This window comes from Callithrix jacchus, chromosome 9 (genome assembly GCF_049354715.1).
Source record: "Callithrix jacchus isolate 240 chromosome 9, calJac240_pri, whole genome shotgun sequence".
Classification (NCBI taxonomy): Eukaryota; Metazoa; Chordata; class Mammalia; order Primates; family Cebidae; genus Callithrix; species Callithrix jacchus.
The window spans coordinates 68,787,606-68,801,582 of NC_133510.1; the positions used below are offsets into that span (position 1 = coordinate 68,787,606).

The window sequence follows — 13,977 nt, forward strand, 5'->3', positions numbered from 1 at the left end:
TATTTTTAATCAATTTGAAAGCTGTTTTTACTTCCCAAAGATTACTAAAGTTACATGAACCAAAAGGCATTAGTTTTTATTCTGCTTTCAAAACATTTGATTTAAATGCTTATTTTTAAACAAATAAATAAATGCTTATTTTTGTTTAGGCCAATTAATTAGAGCTCTTTTATATAAACATTACACACAACACCTACAAAGCTACACAGAAAAAAGAAGATGAATACAGGGGTTGCAAGATTTTTCACTTGACAGTTCTTAAGTTTCTTAATTGGATTACTGCCTTTGGAAGAACAGGGACAGGAAAGGGGTCTCTGGTGCCTCCTGTTTTCCCCAAGTAGTCCAGGCTTTCAGAGCTTGAGTATCTACTTTTAATTAAAACTGACTTTAACCACAGCACTTTTTAATAAAATCCTTTTAGAATTTTTTTTTTTTTTTTTGAGATGGAGTTTCACTCTTGTTACCCAGGCTGGAGTACAATGGCGCGATCTCGGCTCACCACAACCTCCACCTCCTGGGTTCAAACAATTCTCCTGCCTCAGCTTCCCGAGTAGCTGGGACTACAGGCGTGCACCACCATGCCCAGCTAATTTTTGTATTTTTAGTAGAGATGGGGTTTCACCATGTTGACCAGGATGGTCTCAATCTCTTGACCTCGTGATCCACCTGCCTCGGCCTCCCAAAGTGCTGGGATTACAGGCGTGAGCCACCGTGCCCGGCCCCTTTTAGAATTTTTTATGCCAAGGCCAGGCTCACGCCTGTAATCATAGCACTTTGGGAGGCCAAGGTGGGTGGATCACCTGAGATCAGGAGTTAAAGACCAGCCTGGCCATCATGGTGAAACCCCATCTTTTAAAAAAAAAAGAAAGAAAGAAAGAAAGAAAGCATTTTTTTATGCCAAATGGCTGATATTTCTGGCTTTTGAACTTCACTAACGGTAACCCCCAGGTGCTTAGAGGAAGGAAAATTTAGGACAGTCATTCGGAAAAGAGAATAGACAAGGTCATGAAGATATTAAACCAGAAACGACTTACTTCCTAGGTGGGGAATCAAACTTGAACTGCCGCTGTGAAACTGCGAAAGTTGGCCAGGTAAGGTGGCTCATGCCTGGCCATTTTTTTTTTTAAATTACCATTCACTTAACCGTTTGTACAGTGAAGGAGAAGCCAGAAATCTGACTGGTAAGAAATTCTTACCCTTTTGCTGGCATGCCAGGCTTCTGGGTTCCCTTTCCCTTAGAGGTCCTAGTATTTTGGCTTGTGGCATTATCGCCCTGGGGGCCAAGCCGTATCATAAAGGAAAAGTATCTTTTCTTCATTCTGGCTGGAGCAACATTCGTGTGATTAAACAAAGACATTAGCCACTCCACTTAGCACCCAATAACCAACTGGCAAGGCTTAAAAAATTTGACCCAATGGGCCTGTCATCTTTAATCCAACCTTGGACTTGAGTTTCAACACATGGTCTGTTGGCAATATGGTTGCCCTCAGTAACAGAAAAGATAAGAAAAGCAAAGTAAAGGAGGAAAGTATTGCCTGTGGCAGGGTGGGAAGGTGAAGAACTTAGGGAAGTCAGAGCAAAGACCCACTCATTGCAGCAATGAGTTCAGGTGGCTGCTTGTCGGCAAAGGGATCTAAAGTTTATTTATTTATTATTTTATTTATTTATTTATTTATGATACAGAGTTTCGCTCTTATTACCCAGGCTGGAGTGCAATGGTGCAATCTTGGCTCACCGCAACCTCTGCCTCCGAGTAGCTGGGACTACAGGCTGCGCCACCATGCCCAGCTAATTTTTGTATTTTTAGTAGAGACGCGGTTTCACCATGTTGACCAGGATGATCTTGATCTCTTGACCTCGTGATCCACCCACCTCAGCCTCCCAAAGTGCTGAGATTATAGGCGTGAGCCACCGCGCCGGCCGGGATCTATCTTTTCCAGCAGTCCCATCAGCTCTCAAGTTTCCCTTTCTAGGGAGGAAAAAGCTCCCCATGTCCCACAATCCTGTACATGCCTAACCCTGTCATCCACAGCCATCAGCAAAGAGTGTAAGGCCAATTAATCCAAAGAGAACAGCAGCTAACATCCATCCTACAGTGCCGAACCTGTTCTCAGCTGAGCTGAGACAGACTTTACTGAGAGGAGACTCTAACCCAAGTTCACTCAAGCATCCTTGCCTTTTATTAAGAGGGACCTCTAACCTACTGTCTTAGGAGAGACTCCTAGACATATATACTGGATTTCCACTTCTGTGGCCACCAAAAATACGTTACAGGACCCCAATGCTTGCCCAAAGGTAGCCGTTGGGTCAGGGTTTCTGCACTATAGTCCCCCTTCATGGTCACCAGAAATATGTTACAGAACAGACATCCCGATCCAGACCCCCAACTGAGGGTTCTTGGATCTCGCACAAGAAAGAATTCAGGGCAAGCCAGCCATGGGATGTAAAAGCAAGTTTATGAAGAAAGTAAAGGAATAAAAGAATGGCTACTCCATAGACAGAGCAGCCCCTAGAGCTGCTGGTTGGTTTTTATGGTTATTTCTTGATGATATGCTAAATGAGGGGTAGATTATTCACACCTCCCCTTTTTAGACCATATAGGATAATTTCCTGATATTGCCATGGCATTTGTAAATGGCGCTGGTGGGAGTGTAGCAGTGAGGATTACCAGAGGTCACCCTTGTGATGACCATTTTGGTTTGCCTGGCTTCTTTACTGCAACCTGTTTTATCAGCAAGGTCTTTATGACCTGTACTTTGTGCTGACCTCCTATCTCATCCTGTGACTTAGAATGCCTTAACTGTCTGGGAATGCAGCCTACTACGTTTTAGCCTCATTTTACCCAGCTCCTGTTTAAGATGAAGTTACTCTGGTTCACACGCCTCTGACACCATCTCTACTATTATTTAAAAAAAAAAAAAAGGGCCAGGCGCGGTGGCTCAGGCCTGTAATCCCAGCACTTTGGGAGGCCGATGCAGGTGGATCACAAGGTCAGGCGTTCGAGATCAACCTGGCCAACATGGTGAGATCCTGTCTCTACTAAAAATACAAAAATTAGCCGGGCGTGGTGGCGTGCACCTTCAGCTACTCAGGAGGCTGAAGCAGGAGAATCGATTGAACAGGGTGGCGGAGGTTGCAGTGAGCCGAGATTGCTCCACTGTACTCCAGCCTGGGCGACGGAGAGCGACATTCCGTCTCAAAAACAAACAAACTGGCAAAGATAGTACAGTCTATATTAGAATCAGAAGGGACTGCCACCTGTTGGTGATCCGGTAGAAGCGGACATAGCTCACAGACCAAACCTAACCCTAAAAGACAACGGCAAGTATTAAAGAGAAAACACATTCGACTTTAGGACAACAATATTGATTCTAAGTAAGACACATTATAAACTCCAAAGAAAAAAGAGCACTTTAGAAGAACGCATTTCTTCTGTTAACAAAAACCGCAGATTAAAATGCACTTTCCGACATAAATACCTACAAACTCATCACAGGTGAGGCCAGTGTGACAAAGATGCCCGCCAGGTCCAAGCCAAGCTTCTGAAGCGTAAAGGTTCTCAAGGACTACCACCAACCCAATAAATGCTCTTCAAAATGCTAACGCCAACAGACATTATTTCACATAAAAATCATTTCAAAGCGATGCAGCCGCCCGCTGCACGGAGTCGACGAAAGTGAGAAATACGGAGCTTTGTTTCATGACACACAAGATCAAAGAGAAAAAGTCTCCTCGGTTGGGTCGCCCATCCAGAGGGGAACAGAAGCCCCTGTGTCTTTCCTAGCAGGGGAGAAGGCCGTCTGCTGTTCCCGCTCTGTCCCCGCTGCCAGGCGCATCTCTAAGACTGTCTGGGGCGTGCGCGAAGCCCGTGAGTCTGCTTGCACGCTAGACTGGAAGCTCCAGGAGGGTAAGGGCCTCCTCTTCCCCAGGTCGCCGGGGCCGTGGCGACCAGCGCAATCCGAAGACCCAGTCGCAGAGTTAATCGGACCCGGGATCCGCTCAGCTCACACCGCGCCGAGGCCATAGCTGCACCGCCCTTCGCCCGGCTCCGGGCCCAACCCCGAAACCTCCCAACGAGGGCTCGCGCCTGCGACCGCGGAGAGCGGCTGCTCAATGCAAAAGCCACCCCGCGGCGGCAGGTTTAGGGCTTCATTTTTATTTGGGGGCAAGGGGAAGAAGGAGACGCACGTCTGGAAAGTCGCCCCGCAGCACCGAGGCGCGGGGACCGGAAGCGCGGGCGGCCCCTCCCCCTTCCGCTGCGCCCCCTCCCCCACCGGCGCCGACCGCGCACGACCCCCAACCGGCGCGCGACCCGCTCTGCGTCCCCGCCGGCGCCACGTTCCCGCGCCGTTCCCCTCCCGGGCTACGGGTCACGTCCCTCCCCCGCCCCCGACTTACCTGTGGCTGCCGCCTCGCCGCTCTCCGGGGTGGGAACTTCCACTCCCCCCTCCCAGGTAGATCCGAATTCGCTACCCACTTCCCCACCCCCTCACGCAGCTGGGGACGAGCCTCCTTCTCTGGAGTCAAGCGGGGCGGGGAGAATCAGTGTCACTTAACAGCCAACTGGCCTAAGCTGCCGTTTCCTCGGCAGTCAGGGCCGCCACTGGCGGCATGATCTACACCAGGCAGGGGGCGGGGGTGGGGAGGGGGGCAAAACTGAGTGCAAGTGTGCGTTGTGGAGGATCTACGGCGCTGCCTCCGCGCGGGCCGCCGTCCTGCGTCACCGCGCTGCCCACGTGATGCGCCGCCATCTTGTACGCGTTCCTGACTTGCGGTTAGGGGTACCCCGGAACGCGTTCATCAGGCTGCGGTGGGAGAGGAACTCTTGTCCAAAGTTGAGTTTCTCCTCGGGAGTTCTACCCCGCCCCGCCTCACGTCCGCTTCCGGAGGTCAGCCGGGAGGCCGTTTTCATCGATAGTGGCGGCGTTGTCAACTCACCTGCCCCTTGACCTTGACCGACTCCGGCCCTGTCCTCTTCTTGGAAGGAGAAATGACTTGAAGCTTGAAGGCTTTGCCTTTTATTTTTTCCGAGATTGAGACGAGGTCTCGCTCTATGGCCCAGGCTGGAGTGCTGTGGCCGGATCTCGACTCACTGCAGCCTCCAACCCCTGGGTTCAAGCGATTCTCCACCCTTAGCCTCCGAGGCAGCTACGACCACAGGCGCGCACCACCACGCCTTGGTTGTAGAGATGAGGACTCATTATGTTGCCCAGGCTGGTCTTGAGCTCCTGGGCTCACGTGATCCACCGCCTGGGCCTCCCAAAGTCCTGGGATTACGGGCGTGCACCACCGCTCCCGGCCTTACTCAGATTTTTCTTAATCCCCTAAAGTAGCATTGAATTGTGTCCTTTAAGACATGTGGAAGGATTTTTACAGAAATGGGTTTACAATGACATGTAACAAGGTGTTAATAAAATGTTATGCCGGCCGGGCGCGGTGGCTCAAGCCTGTAATCCCAGCACTTTGGGAGGCCAAGTCGGGTGGATCACGAGGTCAACAGATCGAGACCATCCTGGTCAACATGGTGAAACCCCCGTCTCTACTAAAAATACAAAAAATTAGCTGGGCATGGTGGCGCGTGTCTGTAATCCCAGCTACTCAGGAGGCTGAGGCAGGAGAATTGCCTGAACCCAGGAGGCGGAGATTGCGGTGAGCCAAGATTGCGCAATTGCACTAGAGCCTGGGTAATAAGAGAGAAACTCCGTCTCAAAAAATAAAATAAAATAAAATGTTATGCCGTCGTTTTAATGCATTACAAAACTTTCCAGAATATTCTTTGTGTCTACCTCTCTGGAAAAGGAGTTATGCTTTATTCTATTTCTAAAAATTTCCTTGCAAAATGTTGTTATATGGCTTTAATGATGGTAAACGACAAAAGATAAACTTTGTTAGTATGCTCTTGACAAAAAGTTCTCAAAGTTTTCTGAAATTTTACTAGGTTGAGATCTCAATTTAGGAAACTTCCTATTTTTGGCCTTTGGGTCGGAAAATGTGGTTTAAAGCCGAAGATTTACTCTGCCAAAGTAAGTCACTTTAAATCACTGTGATTTAATGCCGAAGATTTATCCTTAAGACGTTGCTAACGTCTAGCTGCTGACATTCAGCAAACATCGTTGATTACCTATTAAATGCTAGTCCAGGGGACAGCTGCTATTACTAAGTCAGTGTTTCAGCATTACTGAAAGAAAAGTTGCCTATTTTCTCAGATGTTCTCAGACATCAAGCCTTCCATGGTTAACAAAGTCCAGCCTCAGCCATTCTGGAATCCAGAATATTGCTGGCTGGAAGGCTGGTGGTATGAGTGTCTTCTTTGACGTTTGTTTTTTTTCTTCTGTGGACCACAGCATGCTTAACAAAAGTTGATCAGTAAAAAGCGGGGGAGGAAGGACACCGAGGCTGAGGCAGGCAGATCACCTGAGGTTGGGAGTTTGAGACCAGCCTGCCTAACATGGAGAAACCCTGTCTCGAGTACTAAAAATACAAAATTAGCCGGGTGTGGTGGTGCATGCCTGCAGTCACAGCTACTCGGGAGGCTGAAGCAAGAGAATCGCTTGAACCCGGAAGGCGTAGGTTGGAGTGAGCCAAGATCGCACCATTGCACTCCAGCCTGGGCAACAAGAGCAACACTCCGTCTGAAAAATAAAAGGGTGGGGGAAGGGCAGGGCGCGGTGGCTCACGCCTGTAACCCCAACACTTGGGGAGGTGAGGTGGATGGATCACCTGAGGTCAGGAATTCGAGACCAACCTAACATGGTGAAATCTTGTCTCTACTAAAAATAAAAAAATTAGCCGGGCGTGGTGGGGTGAGCCTATTCCCAGCTACTCGCGAGGCTGCGGTAGGAGAATTGCTTGAACCCAGGAGGCGGAGATTGCAGTGAGCCACTGCACTATACAGCCTGGGCGACAGTGCGAGACTCCGTCTCAAAAAAAAAGAAAAAGAAATGGATTTAATAACACTGCCGATCACATAGGGTTTTGTAGACTGAATTCCTTTCATACATGTAAAGTTAAGAGCTGTGCCTAGTACATACTAAGCACTAAATAAATGTTGGATTTTTTTTTTTTTAAGACAGTCTCGGTGTGTTGCCCAGGCTGGATTCCAGTGGCCACGATCTCAGCTTACTGCAGCCTTGATCTCTCAGGCTCAAGCCATCCTCCCACCTTATCCTCCCAAGTAGCTGTGTCTATAGATGTGCACCACCATGCCCAGCTATGTTTTAAAGTTTTCTGTAGAGATGGGATCTCTCTGTGCTGCCCAGGCTGGTCTCGAGGTCCTGGGCTCGAGTTACCCACCTGAGCCTCCCAAAGTGCTGAGATTGCAGGCGTGAGCCACAGAGCCTGGCCGGAATCTTCTTGATGTTGGTCAGAGCAGCCTGCAGGTTTCACGCACCTTTGTAAGCTCCTAGGTAGTGATGGTGACCGAAGCTATGAGGGTTGAAGAGTCAAACCCTCACCCAGAAAAAGTAAATCTGTTCACTTGAGAACAAATCACTGGCCCTTCTGCGATGAAAGAAGCTCGATGTTGTCAAATTGCTGTGAAGTGACCTAGCAGTCTTCTGGAAAAACCGTGCAACATTGGGAGTTCACTGTTGGTCTCTGTCAATGTTTAGCTGAAGTTTCAGAGATAGCAGTTGTTAAATCAGTTTTATTAAGTAGGAGTTCATGCATAGCCTCCACCTCTGCCACTGTAGCCACTCCATACATATGCTGATTGTGCCAGTTCCAAGAAGTCAGTTGATGGCTGACAACCAGCCGAGTCATTTTGTCTACTTGCATATTCAGTGTCTCATCCATGGCAGATGCTATTTAGTGGGCATTGACGTGAGGTAAACATCTTCACACCTTGTGCTCTAGCCCCATATAACTCTACTTCAGACCTTGTTGTATCCAGTCTTCTTCCAAGACACTGACCAGCTGGCCATTTGCCTCTGCCCATGAGTTCATATGGACTCTCACTTTGAGCCACTTCTTCCACACAAAATTGGTGAACACTTTAGTAGCTGCTCATTGGGAAGATCTCCCTTGCCACTGACTTTCAAGTTCACCCCTGAGAATAACTACAATTCAGTTCCCATCCATTTTTGGCTTGATCTCACATACTGAGACAACAAACCCATAAACTAAACTTGGGTTTTTTTCTGGCTACTTTAGCTGGACCTACCCCCGTGCTCCAGCATGGCCGCAGGTATGAGCTGAGTGAAGGACACTGTTGGTATTGGGTGGGTAGCACAGGGTTTGAGGTTGCCTGCTCGGGCTGCTTACTTGCATCCTCGGATCCTGCTTGGGCTTGATCCCAGGTGAAACATTTCCTTGTTACCATGAATTGGTGCTGGCCCAACTCACTTTATGATGTGGTGCATCTGACAGAATCCAGCTAATGACAGAAAACTCTAGACATATAGTCACTTGATGTCCCTAGTTTAGTTTCCCATTGCTTCCATGGCCCAGTGGCACACCAGAGCTGTCTTTCAGAAGGGAAATAATTCTCTACTATAGACAGCGTGTTCTTCCTCTAGAATCCCAATAGCCTACAGTGAATGTCCTGTTAGGTTTTGCCATAAACTTCAGTTTCTTCTTTCCAACACCATGGACTCTACCAGATCATAAGACTTCAAACCTTATTTTATTTATTTATTTTTTTTTTTGAGACGGAGTTTCGCTGTTGTTACCCAGACTGGAGTGCAATGGTACAATCTCGCAAGCAATTCTCCTGCCTCAGCCTCCCAAGTAGCTGGGACTACAGGTGCGCACCACCTTGCACAACTAATTTTTGTATTTTTAGTAGAGACGGGGTTTCACCTTGTTGATCAGGATGGTCTCGATCTCTTGACCTCGTGATCCACCTGCCTCGGCCTCCCAAAGTGCTGGGATCATAGGCGTGAGCCACCGCGCCTTGCTGGACTTCAAACCTTATTTAAAGCTGACCCTGGCCGGGTGCGGTGGCTTACGCCTGTAATCCAAGCACTTTGGAGGCCGAGGCAGGTGGATCACCTGAGGTCGGGAGTTCATGAACAGCCTGACCAACAGGTGAAACCCCGTCTTTAAAAAAAAAAATTTTTTTTTAAAAAAAGAAAGAAAGCTGACCCTATGCCAGCAAACTACCTGGAGCAAGGAGGGAATAGCAATAGATTCTCCCTCAGGGTCTTCAGAAGAAACCAATTGCATTGGACCATGATTTCAAAATTCTAGTCTCCAAAACTGTGAGACAATAAAGTTCTATTATTAAAAAGCAAGGCCAAGCGTGGTGGCTCATGCCTGTAATCCCAGCACTTTGGGAGGCCAAGGCAGGTGGATCACTTGAGGTCAGGAGTTCAAGACCAACCTGGCCAACATGGTGAAACTGTCTACTAAAAATACAAACATTAGCCAGGCGTGGTGCCGCGTGCCTGTAATCCTAGCTACTTGGGAGGCTGAGGCGGGAAAATTACTTGAACCTGATACGTGGAGGTTGCAGTGAGGTGAGATTGTGCCACTGCACTCCAGCCTGGACAACAGAGTGAGACTCCATCTCAAAAATGAAAACAAAAACAAAAAGCTGTCCCTAGAATATTGGTTAGCGAAGTATTACTAAGCATGGGATGTGTTATCTCCAGAGCCTGAAGAGGCTTACCAGGGACTATGCTTCCTTCTTTGAGAAAGGGGATGCAAGATGCAGCAATTGGTTTTGATGTTGTAGGGGATATGCCAGCATGCCCCGATCACTGGACCTCTGAATCTTCTTAGAGTTTTTCACCTGCCAGATCTGCATGTGTCTTATCAAGGCCTTCAGTGTGCTAACTATGTCCTGTGCATTCTACCTGTTCAGATCAATCTCATGTAACATAACTTTGGGGCAAAACTGTAAATGTATATTCTTGTCTCTTCTATGTTAATGTGAAATATTTCTGACAGGAGAGACATGAGGACACTTAAGGTCTCTGGGATGTCAACCGGACCTGTGTCCTGTGGTCCTTGAATTGTCGGGGCATTCTCTTTCCTCCAGTATAGAGTCTTCCCTTTAGGAAAGGACTGGGGAAATCATTATGGTATATAATTGATGTGTTTCTCTGGGGTTCTTCAACCTGAAGAAATGGCCTCTTCAGTGAGCTGGCTCCAAGTCTGAAAACTTGCTCTGGTTCAGGACCTGGGCAAGAAACTTTGGTATTTTGTGGGGACAACTGCCCTCAACCTCCTGGTCATCAATTCTTGCTGTTTGGCTGGGCACAGTGGCTCACGCCTGTAATTCTGACATGTTGGGAGGCTGAGGTAGGTGGTTCATTTGAGGTCAGGAGTTCAGGACCAGCCTGGCCAACATGGCAAAACCCAACCCTACTAAAAATACAAAAATTAGCCAGGCATGGTGGTGTGTGCCTGTAATTCCAGCTACTTAGGAGGCTGAAACAGGAGAATTGCTTGAACCCGGGAGGCAGAGGTTGCAGTGAGCTGAGATCGCACCACTGCACTTTAGCCTGAGCAACAGAATGAGACTCCATCTCAAAAAAAAAAAAAAAGAAAGAAAAATTCTTGCCTTTTATTATTAGCAATTTTATTGTAAAGAAATTATTAAGGTATTATTACTGATTAGGCATTATCCTTATTGGCTGCCTGTTTTGCTCTTAGGAATGCTGTGCTCTACTACTTCACTACTCTGTATGTCAAGTTCCTTTGGCTGCCACTCCAATCTTGTCAAAAATTACCATAATTCTGACCCTTCCTTCTCCCTCCAGGCATCTGGTAGTTAAGAACTGCCACCTGACCTCTATTATTTTAGGAGCTCATCGTCTAAATTTTTTTTTTTGAGATGGAGTCTTGCTCTGCTGCTCAGGCTGGAGTGCAGTGACACAATCTCGGCTTACTGTAACCTCCGCCTCCCGGGTTCCAGCGATTCTCCTGCCTCGTCTCCCAAGTAGCTGGGATTACAGGCACATGCCACCATGCCTGGCTAATTTTTGTTTTTTCAGTAGAGACTGGGATTCACCAAGTTGGCCAGGCTAGTCTCGAACTCCTGACCTCAGGTGATCTGCCTGCCTCGGCCTCCCAAAGTGCTGGGATTACAGGCATGAGCCACTGCACCTGACCAGCTCATTGTCTAAATTACTGCCAAGGACAAAAAGGAGAGCTTACATAGTGTTAACTTTCCTGATGCGTCATTTGATGCACAAAAAAAAAGTTTTGTTTTTTGAGATGAGTCTCACTCTGTCGCCAAGGCTGAAGTGAAGTCGTGTGATCTCAGCTCACTGCAACCTCCGCCTCCCAGGTTCAAGGGATTCTCCTGACTCAGCCTCCTGAGTAGCTGGGATTGCAGGTGCACACCACCACGCCCAGCTAATTTTTTTGTATTTTAGTAGAAACAGGATTTCCCTGTGTTGCCCAGCTGGTCTTGAATACCTGAGCTCAGGCAATCCACCGCCTTGGCCTCCCAAATTGTTGGGATTACAGGCGTGAGTCACTGTGCCCAGCCAAAACTTTCTAATTTTGATGAAGTCTAGTTTATGTATCTTTTTCTTTGTATGCTTGTTGTTTAGGTGTTAAGAAACTGTTGCCTAATCCAAGGTCACCAAGATTCCCTTTTTTTTTCTTCTAAGAGTTTTTTAGTTTTTGCTCTTACATTTAGGTATGTGATCCATTTTGAATTAATTTTGTATATAGCATCAGGCTGGGATCCAAACTAATTTTGCTTTAGAATATCCTGTCCCAGCACAAATTGTTGGAAATATTATTATCCCTTTGAATATCTTGGCACTCTTGTTAGAGTCAATTAACCATAGATGTATAGGTTTATTTGTGAACTCTCAATTCTGTTCCACTGATTGATATGTCTATCTCTATGCCAGTACCACACTGTCTTGCTTGTTATAGCTTTGTAGTAGGTTTTGAAATATGGAAGTGTGAGTACTAGACTTTATTATTCTTTTTCAAGGTAGTTTTGACTATTGTGAGTCTCCTGTATTTCCATATGAATTTTGGGATCACCCTATCCATTTCTGCAGAATAAGCAACTGGAATTTTGTGTTTTTTGTTTTTTTCTATTACATGACTAGTCAGCAACAACTGGAATTTTGATGGGGACTGCATTGAATCTGTGGATCAATTTGAGGAGTACTGCTGTCTTAACAATGTTAAAGCTTCCGGTCCATGAACATGGGATGACTTTCCTTTGATTTGGATCTCACTTATTTTTGCAGCATTTTGTAGTTTTCAGTGTACAAATTTGCACTTTGATTAAATTATTTGTTTATTTATTTTGAGGCAGGGTCTCATTCTGACACCCAGGCTGGAGTGCAGTGGTGACATCTTGGCTCACTGCAACCTCCACCACCCAGGTTTAAGCAATTCTCATGCCTTAGCCTCCTGAGTAGCAGCTCATATGTATATATAAATATATATACACATATATAAAATATATATTTTTGAGACAGTCTCACTCTTTATACATTATCTATCCATACATATATATGTATATAAAAGCTGAGATTATAGGTGTGAGCCACTACACCCAGCCTATTTTTACTATATATAATATAGATAATATGTAATAGATATTTACACACACATTTTTGAGATGCAGTCTCACTCTGTTGCCCAAGCTGAAGTGCAGTGTTGCAATCTCAGCTTACTACAACCTCTGCGTCCTGGATTCAAGTGATTCTCCTGCCTCAACCTCCTGAGTAGCTGGGATTACAGGTGCGTGCCACCATGCCCAACTAATTTTTGTATTTTTAGTAGAGATGGGGTTTCATCATGTTGGCCAGGCTAGTCTCAAACTCCTGACCGCAGATGACCCACCCGCCACAGCCTCCAAAAGTGTTGGGATTACAGGCGGGAGCCATCATGCCTGGCCCTGATTTTTATATTTTTTGTAGAGATGGGGTTTCACCATGTTGGCCAGGCTGGTCTTGAACTCCTGACCTCGACCGATCCACCCACCTCAGCCTCCCAAAGTGCTGAGATTACAGGTATGAGCCACTGCACCTGGCCTATTTTTAAAATTTTTATTTTGAACAACACTGTTACAGAAGAATGTCAGCTTACTCTAGGGCACTTCAGTATTCCTGACAAATAAACACAATTTCTCTTTTCCTTCCACAGGGATGTCCTCAGGTGAAGTCACTGTTCCTGCTCTTTGACATATTTTCCATGTAGAAGATACGAACCTGGAAATCATGCGGACAGTTGGAGTAAGCCATTCCTAACCCCATGCTAATGGCCACACTCTTCTTTTAAAGAAGGTAAGAAAACAATTCCTAATTCAAAACCAGTACTTATGATCACAGCCACATGTGCCAGGCACTGATCCCACTTCCTGCCAAGCTCCAACTCCAACATCTTCCCCACAGATGGCTCCCTGTCTCATTTATTGAATACCGTAATGAAAGTGAAAAACAGAATGGTTGTATGAGTACTCAAAGTATGGTTTCTACTGACAGCATCACTTTTGCACCATTGTAAAGTTGAAAAATTGTAAGTTGAACCATCGTAAGTCATGGACTGTATTTTATTCCTTTTGATGCTATTTTAAATGGACTTGTTTTGTGTATTTTATTTTTGGAAAGTTCATTACTAGTGATTAGAAATAAAATTGATTTATGTTGTTCTTGTATTCTCCAACCTTGCAAAAGTCACTTATTCCTTTTTTTAGTTCAAGAAAATTTTTTTAAATTATTGTAGGCACATAGTAGGGAACTTTAGATGTTTTGATACAGGCATGCAATATGAAATAAGCACATTAGGCCGGGCGCGGTGGCTCAAGCCTGTAATCCCAGCACTTTGGGAGGCCAAGTCGGGTGGATCACGAGGTCAACAGATCGAGACCATCATGGTCAATATGGTGAAACCCCGTCTCTACTAAAAATACAAAAAATTAGCTGGGCATGGTGGCGTGTGCCTGTAATCCCAGCTACTCAGGAGGCTGAGGCAGGAGAATTGCCTGAACCCAGGAGGCGGAGGTTGCTGTGAGCCGAGATCGCGCCATTACACTCCAGCCTGGGTAACAAGAGC

At 46.4% G+C, this 13,977-nt stretch overlaps 1 protein-coding gene and 1 pseudogene across 7 annotated transcripts in view; both read right to left on the reverse strand.

Moving 5' to 3' along the window:
• Nucleotides 1–4,727, reverse strand: part of ATF1 (activating transcription factor 1) — a 59,175-nt gene extending 54,448 nt beyond the window's left edge. For 5 of the 7 annotated variants that reach the window (XM_054239222.2, XM_002752393.7, XM_054239221.2 and 2 more), the window contains exon 1: nucleotides 4,399–4,727. The gene's annotated coding sequence lies outside the window, so the exon portion shown is untranslated. Of the gene's footprint in view, nucleotides 1–3,483; nucleotides 3,768–4,398 lie in introns of those variants that run through there. The other 2 variants (XM_009003778.5, XM_078336697.1) reach the window with 1 other exon arrangement.
• An 8,232-nt stretch (nucleotides 4,728–12,959) lies between these two features.
• Nucleotides 12,960–13,442, reverse strand: LOC144577623 (MICOS complex subunit MIC10 pseudogene; annotated as a pseudogene).
• Between the last annotated feature and the right edge of the window lie 535 nt (nucleotides 13,443–13,977).